Source organism: Capra hircus, chromosome 10, assembly GCF_001704415.2.
Source record: "Capra hircus breed San Clemente chromosome 10, ASM170441v1, whole genome shotgun sequence".
NCBI lineage: Eukaryota > Metazoa > Chordata > Mammalia > Artiodactyla > Bovidae > Capra > Capra hircus.
In genome coordinates this window covers 75,583,661-75,594,416 of record NC_030817.1, presented here as the reverse complement: position 1 = coordinate 75,594,416, position 10,756 = coordinate 75,583,661, and the positions used below count along the sequence as shown (strand labels likewise).

General features: G+C 34.5%; 1 pseudogene; it reads left to right on the top strand.

Annotated features, from left to right (window-relative positions):
• Positions 3,544-4,510, top strand: LOC102181688 (annotated as a pseudogene).

Sequence of the window (10,756 nt, the reverse complement as noted above, 5' to 3'; positions counted from 1 at the left end):
AGCATTCTTGCCTGTAAAGTCCATGGACAGAGGAGCCTGGTGGGCTGCAGTCCATGGGGTCGCTAAGAGTCGGAAACGACTGAAGTGACTTAGCAGATATAGTTATTAGATATAAATAACTAATGAAAGGAAGAATCACTTGCTATGTACTTAATTGTGGAAAGAAATGTGTACTGGAGTGACTTTAACTTTCACTTTTGCTTTCCTATATGATGCTTGTGTTTGAGAATATTATCACGAATGTTTTTATTCGTGTATGCTCAGTCATGTCCAAGTCTTTGCAACCCTATGGACTGTAGCCCTTCAGGCTCCTCTGTCCATGGGATTTTCCAGGCAAGAATACTGGAGTGGGTTGCCATTTCCTTTTCAGGGGCTCTTCCTAATTTAGGGATCAACCCCATGTCTCCTACATTGGCCGGCAGGTTATTTACAGCTTGAGTCATTGGAGAAGCTCCACTACTATGGTTAAACCTATTATATTGTTATAGGATAAAATGTCTGATTCAATTATATGAAGATCATACATATCTCTGAGGAGGGAAAAATTAATATGTACTTTAAAATTAAGGAGAGTAGGAAAAGAAGGAAGAAGCCTAAAATTTTTCTAAGCATTATTTTGAGAAAATGATTAAATTTCCAGAAAATTCAGGAACTGTACAGAATCTAAATTTCATGGCAATAACTATAATTGATTGTGCTTCCAAAAAAAAAAATTTGGAGTGCATTTGATTAATATTTCTGACTAAAATTTTTTCTGATCAGAAAAAGAAGGCTTACATTAAAAAATTATATCTGGAATGTTTTGAGTTCCTCCTGGATATCAATGTTTTAACTATTTGATTAATTCCATTCATATCTCTGGGGGCTAAGTTGGAAGGTCACATTTCCCAAGGATATGCGGCTGGAATGTAGGTCAGGATTCAGTCTTCTTTATGTGACCTTTACTGAAGTTTTATTGATTTTGATTTCTAGAAGTCTCTACAAATTTCTGTAATTGCCAACATATTTACTGCTATCATGAAGAAAAGCAATGTAGCAACTAGGCTAAATCCTGTGCAACATTTGAAAATTTATTTTCGTCACTTTGCTTCTTTTTACTACCTCTTTCACCACTCTCGGATTCCTGAGAGCTCCAAGTGCTCCCCCAGCTCCAAAGGGCTTCCATCAGGATACAGCATCTAGCCCTGTCCCACATCCTTGGAGACAAGTCCATCCCAGGTACAGGCACTGTGCCTCCTACCTTCTTTAGAAGTAAAGCTGTTTTATGGCTCATCATCTGAGGGCCATACCAGTTTTTCTTGGTAACTTGTGCGTGACAACTAAATCCTTTCCAAGACTTAATGACCATAGATAAAGATGTGTGCACACTCTTCATTTTATCCTAGATAAGAGGCAGCATTTCATTTGTGTCTTTCTGAGGATCATGCAACAGTGAGGGACCAGGAAAGGAGAAGAGCATGGGAAAAGCAGACAGTCAAGAAACTTTCTGATAGTCTTTCTAACTCTAACTTTGAGCTGGGAGAGTTTATTGGCATCTGTAAATCATACTCATGCCTACTTTATCTTACCTATCAGGCATAATATTCCAGCAATAAAAAGTATTGGAGAGAGGCTTTATTTCATAAGATTTAGGAAAAGGAGGAATCTGCAAGCCACCTAGCAAAAACTCCTATGATTGCCTGAATTCACTCTAAAGTACTAAAAAAAAAAAAAAGAATTTACGTGAGCCCATCCAGTAGAGTAAACTGGTTCTTTGAAAAGTTAGATAATACCATCCTTGAACAGGTATTATTGTCAGAAAGAAAATACTCTGATATGAAATAACACATTATTAAGAATGCTCACATATGTGTACACTTTATTAAAAATTTAGCATTTATAAATTTTTTCTTTTAGCAAACATTTTCAGTGTCTCTTTCAGGATAACATTATTCTCAATGTTTTATTTCTGAGGATAATGATCCCTGAACAGTTAAATGACTTGCTCAATGTCATACAGCTGCAAGTTGTGATCTTAACCTAGAATATTTTCCCAATAGATTTACATTTCCATTATAGTATAGTATTTTATTGGGTATAAAAATAGTGTCTTTTTATTAAGTGATAAAGCTATTCTTATTTCATTTAATAAAGAATGTACTGGAGGCTGATAGAAAAAGAAGGTCCATTACCTTCTTTAAAAGGAGTAAGGATTATAATATTAGTAAAGAATTTTCAGGAGGGAAAGTTTTAAATCTAACTGCTTTATCACCATCCTACCTAGCTCAGTGTTCTGGGGAAAATGGACAGTTAAATTATTATAAAACAAGTTTACTAAAAATAAGAATGGATTTATATTGCAAACCAATACAATATTGTAAAATAATTAGCCTCCAATTAAAAAAAAAAAAAACTTAGAGCTTTGTTTGCCCAAAATCTTCATCCTACATTCTTAAAATGGAGGTATTGATTTAAGAGCTTTTCTGAGGTCAATGAGCTACTCTGTAACAGAAAAGGAAATAGATATAATCTATATTTTTATCCTTCACAGTTCCCCCCCTCCCCCTTTGGAGCAAAGATGAGAAAGCTAAACTTTCTTCCTCTTATGTCCATAGCCCCATATCATAAGTGAAAAAATGGAAAAGATGAAAATATTCATTTATTATGCAAATCTCAATGATTTATGACATAAAATATGCAATCATCTTCCACTAATGCTGAATTGTGAAAGATAGTTTCTGAAGAAGCCAATGCCCCAAACTATCTTACTAGCAATGAGAACATAATTTTAACTGTTACAGCAGGAGGTTTTTAGAATCCACAAGGGAAAGAAAAAGAAAGTCCCCTTTTTTCTGGACATCCTAAGAAGCCTCTCAATTGAATCAAAATCAGACCATTACTAGCAATCCAAAAGCCCCTCCAATGTTTCCTCCTGTCCCTTTAATCCCATCAAGGAAAACTGCTATCCTAGCTTCAAATACTATAGACTTGCTTGTCTGTCTTTAAACTTCATTTAAATAGAGTAATAGAGCATTTACTCTTTTGTGTCTAATGTCTTTTGTACATTAATTTTGTGAAAATATATTTCCTTCTGGTAGCAGTTCACACATTTTTCTCTTTTTAAGAGTTCTTATTTTATTTAGTGAAGAAAAAATACATTTGGTCTCTGTAGATAATAATAGTGGATTTCTGTGATATGTAAACAACTTTTCAGATATTTATTTGTAACATTCACTAGTAACTCTAATTTGCAAATTAGCTTACTTAACTTACTAAACTTAAGCAATTAATGAATCAATTGGTTGAAATTCTCTCCACCAACCTCCCAACCACCACCCTCTTCATCTAGAAAACTTTTGGCTGAATATATCCCATCCTGACTCTGTTCTCCTTTTAATTACTAGAGCATTCTCTGTATTTAGACATGTGTGAAGTCTAACAAGTACATTTGAGTAGGACCTAGACTCTCTAACTGAACTGGAAAATTAAACCATAATTAGTTCATTAACTGATTTCTATTTCTCTCCTATTCAAGTGATTGAACAGAAGTCCTTTGCAAAGTCAATGAATGAGATAAATCATTCTCGGGTGACTGAATTTGTGTTGCTGGGTTTATCTAGTTCCCAGGAGCTCCAACCTTTCTTGTTTCTCATATTTTCACTGCTCTGCCTAGCAATACTACTGGGAAACTTTCTCATCATCCTCACTGTGACCCCAGATTCCTGCCTTCATACCCCTATGTGCTTTCTGCTCGCAAACCTCTCTCTTATAGATATATGTGTTGCCTCATTTGCTACCCCCAAAATGATTGCAGACTTTCTGGTTGAGCACAAGAGTATTTCTTTTGAAGCCTGCCTAGCCCAGATTTTCTTTGTTCATCTATTTGCTGGTGGTGAAATGGTGCTCCTTGTATCCATGACTTATGACCATTACATTCCTATATGTAAACCTCTCCACTATACGACAATCATGAGAGGGCGGGCGTGTGTGTATTATTCTGGTCCTCATTCCATGATGTGTGGGTTTCATCCATACTACTAGCCAGCTGGCATTTACTGTTAACTTGCCTTTTTGTGGGCCTAATCAAGTGGATAGTTTTTTCTGTGACCTCCCTTTAGTGACCAAACTGGCCTGCACAGACACTTATGTTATCAGTTTACTAATAGTTGCAGACAGTGGCCTTTTGTCTTTGAGTTCCTTCCTCCTGTTGGCTGTCTCTTACACAGTGATACTCATCGCAGTTAGGAACCACTCCTCTGCCAGCATGGCCAAGGCCCGCTCCACATTGACTGCTCATATCACTGTGGTGTTATTTTTTGGACCATGCATCTTCATCTATGTGTGGCCCTTCAGCAGTTATTCAGTTGACAAAGTCCTTGCAGTGTTCTACACCATCTTTACTCCCATTTTAAACCCTGTTATCTATACTCTAAGAAATAAAGAAATAAAGGCGGCTATGTCAAAACTGAAGAGTCGCTATCTGAAGTCTGGCTGGGTTTCTGCAGTCATAAGAAATGTTTTTTTTTCCTAGAAACAAAGTAAATTTATAGAACTGTTATTACCACTGTAGCCTGTGGCTAGATATTTACAAATTGAATAGCTGTGATATTAAAGCAAATCATTTTTACCAATGAGGACTGGTTAACTTGAATTAAAGAGTAATGATGATAAAAAAATACATTGAATGAATTTTACTTATTTTTATACTTTCTTCCTCCAAATATGTGCTTTTATTCCTTTTTTTTCTAATTCTATTTCCTACTTTTTATTTAACCTCTTAAGATACAGCCTTTGGAAACACTGAGAATGGAATTTATGTTTAAGTGGTAATTAAACTGTATCTTTCTCTCTCAAGATAGTACTGCTCAGATGCCAATTTTAGAGTAATAATAGGTACATAACACTTTATCATAGAGATAATAAATCTGTTTGCATAGATAATGTATGATATACTTAAGTAAGAATGCATTTCTCACTGTACTCTGTAACTGACCGCATGAAGACAATTCTAATTATCTAGTAAGGTGTAAAATGGCCTGGTTATGAAGTAGAAGGCATTTGTAGTCAACACTTTCACAAATCCTTCTTCAATGTTGTTGCTTAATATGCATTATTTATGAAAAACAATTCAGAGGATAAATGTACCAGTGTGTTCTGTGTCTGGTTATCCTAATTTCTGTTTAATACTGATAAAACAATCTGGAGAATTTCAGAGATAAATTACAATTCTCTACTTCTTCTCTTCACAATGATGAGAGACTCTAAGATAAAACACACTCTCTCCCCCAGGTCTTCATAATTCCTGTATTTTCAGATAGGAGTGAAAGTCACTCAGTCATGTCCAACTCTTTGCACCTGCATGGACTATGCAGTCCATGGAATTCTCTAAGCCAGAATACTGGAGTGTGTAGCGTTTCCATTCTCCAGGGGATTTTTCCAACTCAGGGATCAAACCCAGGTTTCCCACATTACGGGCAGATTCTTTATCAGCTGAGCCACAATGGAAGCCCAAGAATACTGGAATGGGTAGCCTTTCCCTTCTCCAGTGAATTTTCGTGACTCAGGAATCAAACCAGGGTGTCCTGCATTGCAGGTGGATTCTTTACCAACTGAGCTATCAAGGAAGCCCTTCAGATAGGTAGGGTAGTTTTCAAATAGATACTTGGTAGAAACTACCATATTTCTATGTGGACTTTTTCTTTAGTTAACATCTTATCTTTTATATTGTCTAATGCATGTCCAGCAAATGACAGAATCCTATTTAAAGGCCTTAGGAATAGTCATGAATTTATCCTCCCAGTCACAAAATCAATATTTATTAAGGATTTCCTACTATATGCTATTTTTGGTTGTTCCTCTTGTATTGTACTCAAGACTTCTCCTATATTTCATACTGTGTTTGATTCCATCATATGTTATAATGTTAATGGACTATTTTCTAGTCTTACCCTTTAGAGTCTCTGATTGCAGCCATGGAATTAAAAGATACTTACTCCTTGGAAGAAAAGAAAACACCTAGATAGCATATTAAAAAGCAGAGACATTACTTTGCCAATGAAGGTCTGTCTAGTCAAGGCTATGGTTTTTCCAGTGGTCATGTATGGATGTGAGAGTTGGACTGTGAAGAAGCTGAGCACTGAAGAATTGATGCTTTTGAACTGTGGTGTTGGAGAAGACTCTTGAAGAGTCCCTTGGACTGCAAGCAGATCCAACCAGTCCATCCTAAAGGAGATCAGTCCTGGGTGTTCATTGGAAAGACTGATGCTAAAGCTGAAACTCCAATACTTTGGCACCTCATGTGAAGAGTTGACTCATTGGAAAAGACTCTGATGCTGGGAGGGATTGGGGGCAGGAGGAGAAGGGGACGACCGAGGATGAGATGGCTGGAGGGCATCACCGACTTGATGGACGTGAGTTGAGTGAACTCTGGGAGTTGCTGATGGACAGGAAGGCCTGGCGTGATGTGATTCGTGGGGACGCAAAGCGTCGGACATGACTGAGTGACTGAACTGAACTGAAATACTAAAGAATATTTTCACTAAGTCTCGTTGAGAAACTGGGAATGAATATAATTATAATAAATCAATTTTCATTAGAAAGTGAATACAGCTTGTCATATTTTAATAGACACAATAACATTTAAATGTTGTTTTGTAAATTTAGCATGTATAATTATTGACTCACTTGAAAAAATTTTGTAATAAATTTTAGTATAAGATAGATTATATGTGTATGTGTGTGATATTGGTAGCAAAATATTAACTAGCATTCAATCAGAATGCTAACAAGTTGACTAGTAGTTTATTTTTATGATTATTTTTATTTGCCTGGAAAATTTTTCTAATTTTTGCTAATTTTTACTAAATTTTAATAATTTTATTAGTAAAAATTAAAAAAATTTTTACTAATTTTGCAAATTTTTCTCTAATAAAAGAACAAATAAACACAGCTTTATTAACATTTTATTAATTGAATTAGTTGTTCCTCATCCCAAAAGTTATTTTTCTACTTCATTAATACAGTTGAATATTAATGCTTTATTTATTTTCCATACATTATTTCAGCTGTCAACACAAATTCTTCAAAGATTTTTTCCAGGTCTTTGATTAAATCTTACAGTCTTAAGTAATTTTATTAAATCTGCCTTCATCTCTTTATTCTAGAGATATACTATAGATCAAGTGGTTGAATAATGAAGTTAACTTGGAATAGAACAGACTCAAACTTTTCTGGTTCTCTTGGATTCCCTGCTCTTGGACTCACATATACAATCACAATAGAGTCATAGAATAGGGACATCACAGTCAGATGGGAGGCACAAGTAGAGAAAGCCTTAAACCACCTACCTGCTGAGAGGACTCTAAACCAAGCTCTGATCACCAGGGTATAGGAGCTGGTAATGAAGAGTAAGGTAGAAAAAATGATGACTGAGTTACAGGTAGCACAGATGATCTCAGTGACAGGAGTTGGCATGAGGACAACTTTATGAGATCTGGTTCACATAGGAAGTGATCAGTCTTATTGAGACAACAGAACTGGAGCTGAGAGGCTAGGGAAATAGACAAGAGGAAGTACAAGAAGCAACGCACGCGGCAGCAGGCTCCCATATGGATATAGCATAGTACTGTCATGACCGTGGGGTAGTGTAGGGGCTGGCAGATGGCAAGGTACCTGTCAAAGTCCATGGCAGACAAGCAGGTTTCAGTGGTGCCCGTGGAGAATAAGTAGAACTTCAGGAAGCAGCCAGAGAAAGAGATGGTGTTGGTCTCAGAGAGGTTATCGAGCATATTGGACACAGAAGTGACATACCACATACCACAGAATTTAGGTTTCCAATTGAATTTCACAAGTTTCTTTACACAACTAGAAGCATTTAAATTGTAAAATTCCAAAGAGTTGTATAACTTGCATGATATTTTCTAGAAAACCATGCCTCCTAGATAAGTACTAGATTCTTTTCAGAGTGGTGGCTCAGATGGTAAAGAATCTGCCTACAATGCGGGAGACCCAGGTTCAATCCCTGGGTCAGGAAGATTCTCTGGACGAGGGTATGGCAATCCACTCTAGTATTCTTGCCTGGAGAATCCCATGGACAGAGGAGCCAGGTGGGCTAGAGTCCATGGGGTCACAAAGAGTTGGACACGACTGAGCAACTATACTTTTTTTCACTTTCAATCCTTTATCAGCAACATTCTGAAGGAAGATTTAAAAGATGAAGTCTTTTTTTTTTTTTTTTTCTTTCCAGGAAAACACCTTTACTGTATTACTGGATTTACCTGGAGTCTAGTCACTAAGGAATTTAGTGTGTTTCCCCTGTCTTCTTTTCTTTACCCCAAGGGATTTCCTCATGTGAAAGAAGTGAATGGATAGTTGAATAGCCACTGTAATTCCTTCTTATACTGCATTAATAAGCACATTTTTTGCTGCAATTTGGCCACCATCAAAATTGTCCTTATTATAACTTCTTAACTATTTAGCTATAGTAAGTCTTTTTTTCTATATAATTTGATATTTTATACGTATTTAGAGAAAAGAACTTTATTACCACACATTATTTATTTAATTATTATAGTCATTTCATTAATTCTCCATTTTCCACAATTTGCCTATTTTCTTTTATATGAGTAATTTATTTCTCATTCTTTTTTCCTACCCTAAAGAATGCTTGAAATGTCACTGAAAGGTACTATTTAATTATAAATTATATGAATAATTTATTTTTAAATGATTAGATAAAGATTTTATAATCTCAGGGACATAATAAAAAAGATTCCTTTTGAAAATGTGTGATAGAAAGCAATCTTTTCAGGAATATCAAGATGGCAAAACAAAAAATAAGTAAGTATGGTGTGACTCATATTGCCCCATAAACTTTGTGACAGATTTATTTATTAATTTATTTATTATTTATTTTGTGACAGATTTAGATATGCCATAAATTGGAGTTTGTGTTTCATCTCTGGTCTTAACAAATACCTATTAAAATATAAAATGAATATAAAAGTTGGAAAAATCATCTATAATAAAAAATAAATATATAAATAAGCATAGTAGTACTTTTTGTAACTTTCGATTAGGCAAAGATTTCTTAGAGATAAAACCAGCATCACAAGCGATAAGGTAAAAAGATAAGTTGGACTTCATTAAAATTCAAAACTTCAAAGGACAATCATAAAAGTAAAAATGTAACTCACAGATTGATAAAAGATATTTGCGAATTATTTATCTAATAAGTGACTTATGTCCAGAGTATATGTAAAGACCTCTACAGTTGAGAATTAGAAAGATGAATAGGCTAATGTTTTAACAATCATCAAGGGTTTGAATATATATTTCCCAGTAAAGACATGCAAGTGGCCAATAAGCACACTGAAAGATAATCAGCATCCTTATCATTAGGGAAATGCAAGTGAGTGCCATAATAAGATACCTCTTCATATATACAAGGATAGCTAAAGGACAAAAAAAAAAAAAAAAAAAAGAGCAAACAAGTGTTGGTGAGGATACAGAGAAACCGAACCCATACATTTCATACTATGCTGATATGATAGTAAAGATGGCACAGTCACTTTGGAAAATAGTCTGACAATTCTACAAAATGTTAAATAGTTAATATACGACACAGCGATTCCTTTCCCTAGAGTAAACCCCCAAAGTGAAAATATATCTTCACATGAAAACTTGTTCATGTATAACTCATAATAGACCACTGATGGAAACAACTCAAAGGTCCATCAACTACTGAATAGATAAAATGTGGGTATATCCATACTAAGAAATGCTATTCAGCCATAAAAAGGAATAAAGTACAGATAAACATGCCCAGCAAAAATGAATCTTGTACACATTATGTTAAGTGAAAGAAGTTGGTCATAAAAGGTCACATATATTGTATGATTTCATTTATATGAAATTTTGAGAATAAACAAATCTATAGAACAGAAAGTAGATAAATTGTTTCCAAGGACTGGAGAGAGGAAGGATGGGGAAGTAATAACTAATAGATTCACGGTTTTTTTGTGGAATGAGGAAAATTCTGGCTGACAGTATGAGATGCTATTGTTCTTGACAGAGTTAGCAAAGCAACTCTAGCAATTTCTGTAATTGCAACAATACCTGAGGGTCACTGGCTGTTATCTCTAGCTTGTAGAATGCACAAATGACCTACCAGGAAAAGGCAATGTATGGTTTATTTTATAGAGAGTTTATTTTAAAAATAATTATTAAATTAAACATATAATGGAGAAATAATGGCAACCATCTGGATCCAAATTCTGAATATTTAAACTATATCTTGGTAAGAAAGTGGAAGTACAATTACAATAAATGAATTTTTATAAAGAAGTTAATTAATTTGTCAGGTCTTTAATATTGACATGGACATTAAAATTTAAATGTTGTTTTGTAAATTTAGCATGACTTTTGACTTACTAGAGAAATATTAGTAATAAATATTTGATTATTGTGTATACATGTGTAACTGATATGGTAACATAAAAATTTTAGTATTAATTCTGAATGCCAGGAAGAAGACTGATTATTTTTTCTTTGATTATTTTTATTTGAATATGAAAAAGTTTTACTATTAATGTAAATTTTCTCAAACAATAAAAAAATGGACAGATGGCCACAGTTAATTTAATAAACATTTAATTACATTTGACTATGTTCTTCTCCCTCCCTCAAATATATTTGTCTAATGTGGTTAATACAATTGAATGCTAATCTTTCAATCATTTAGTTCACATATATTATTTCAGTTGCACACACAAGTTCT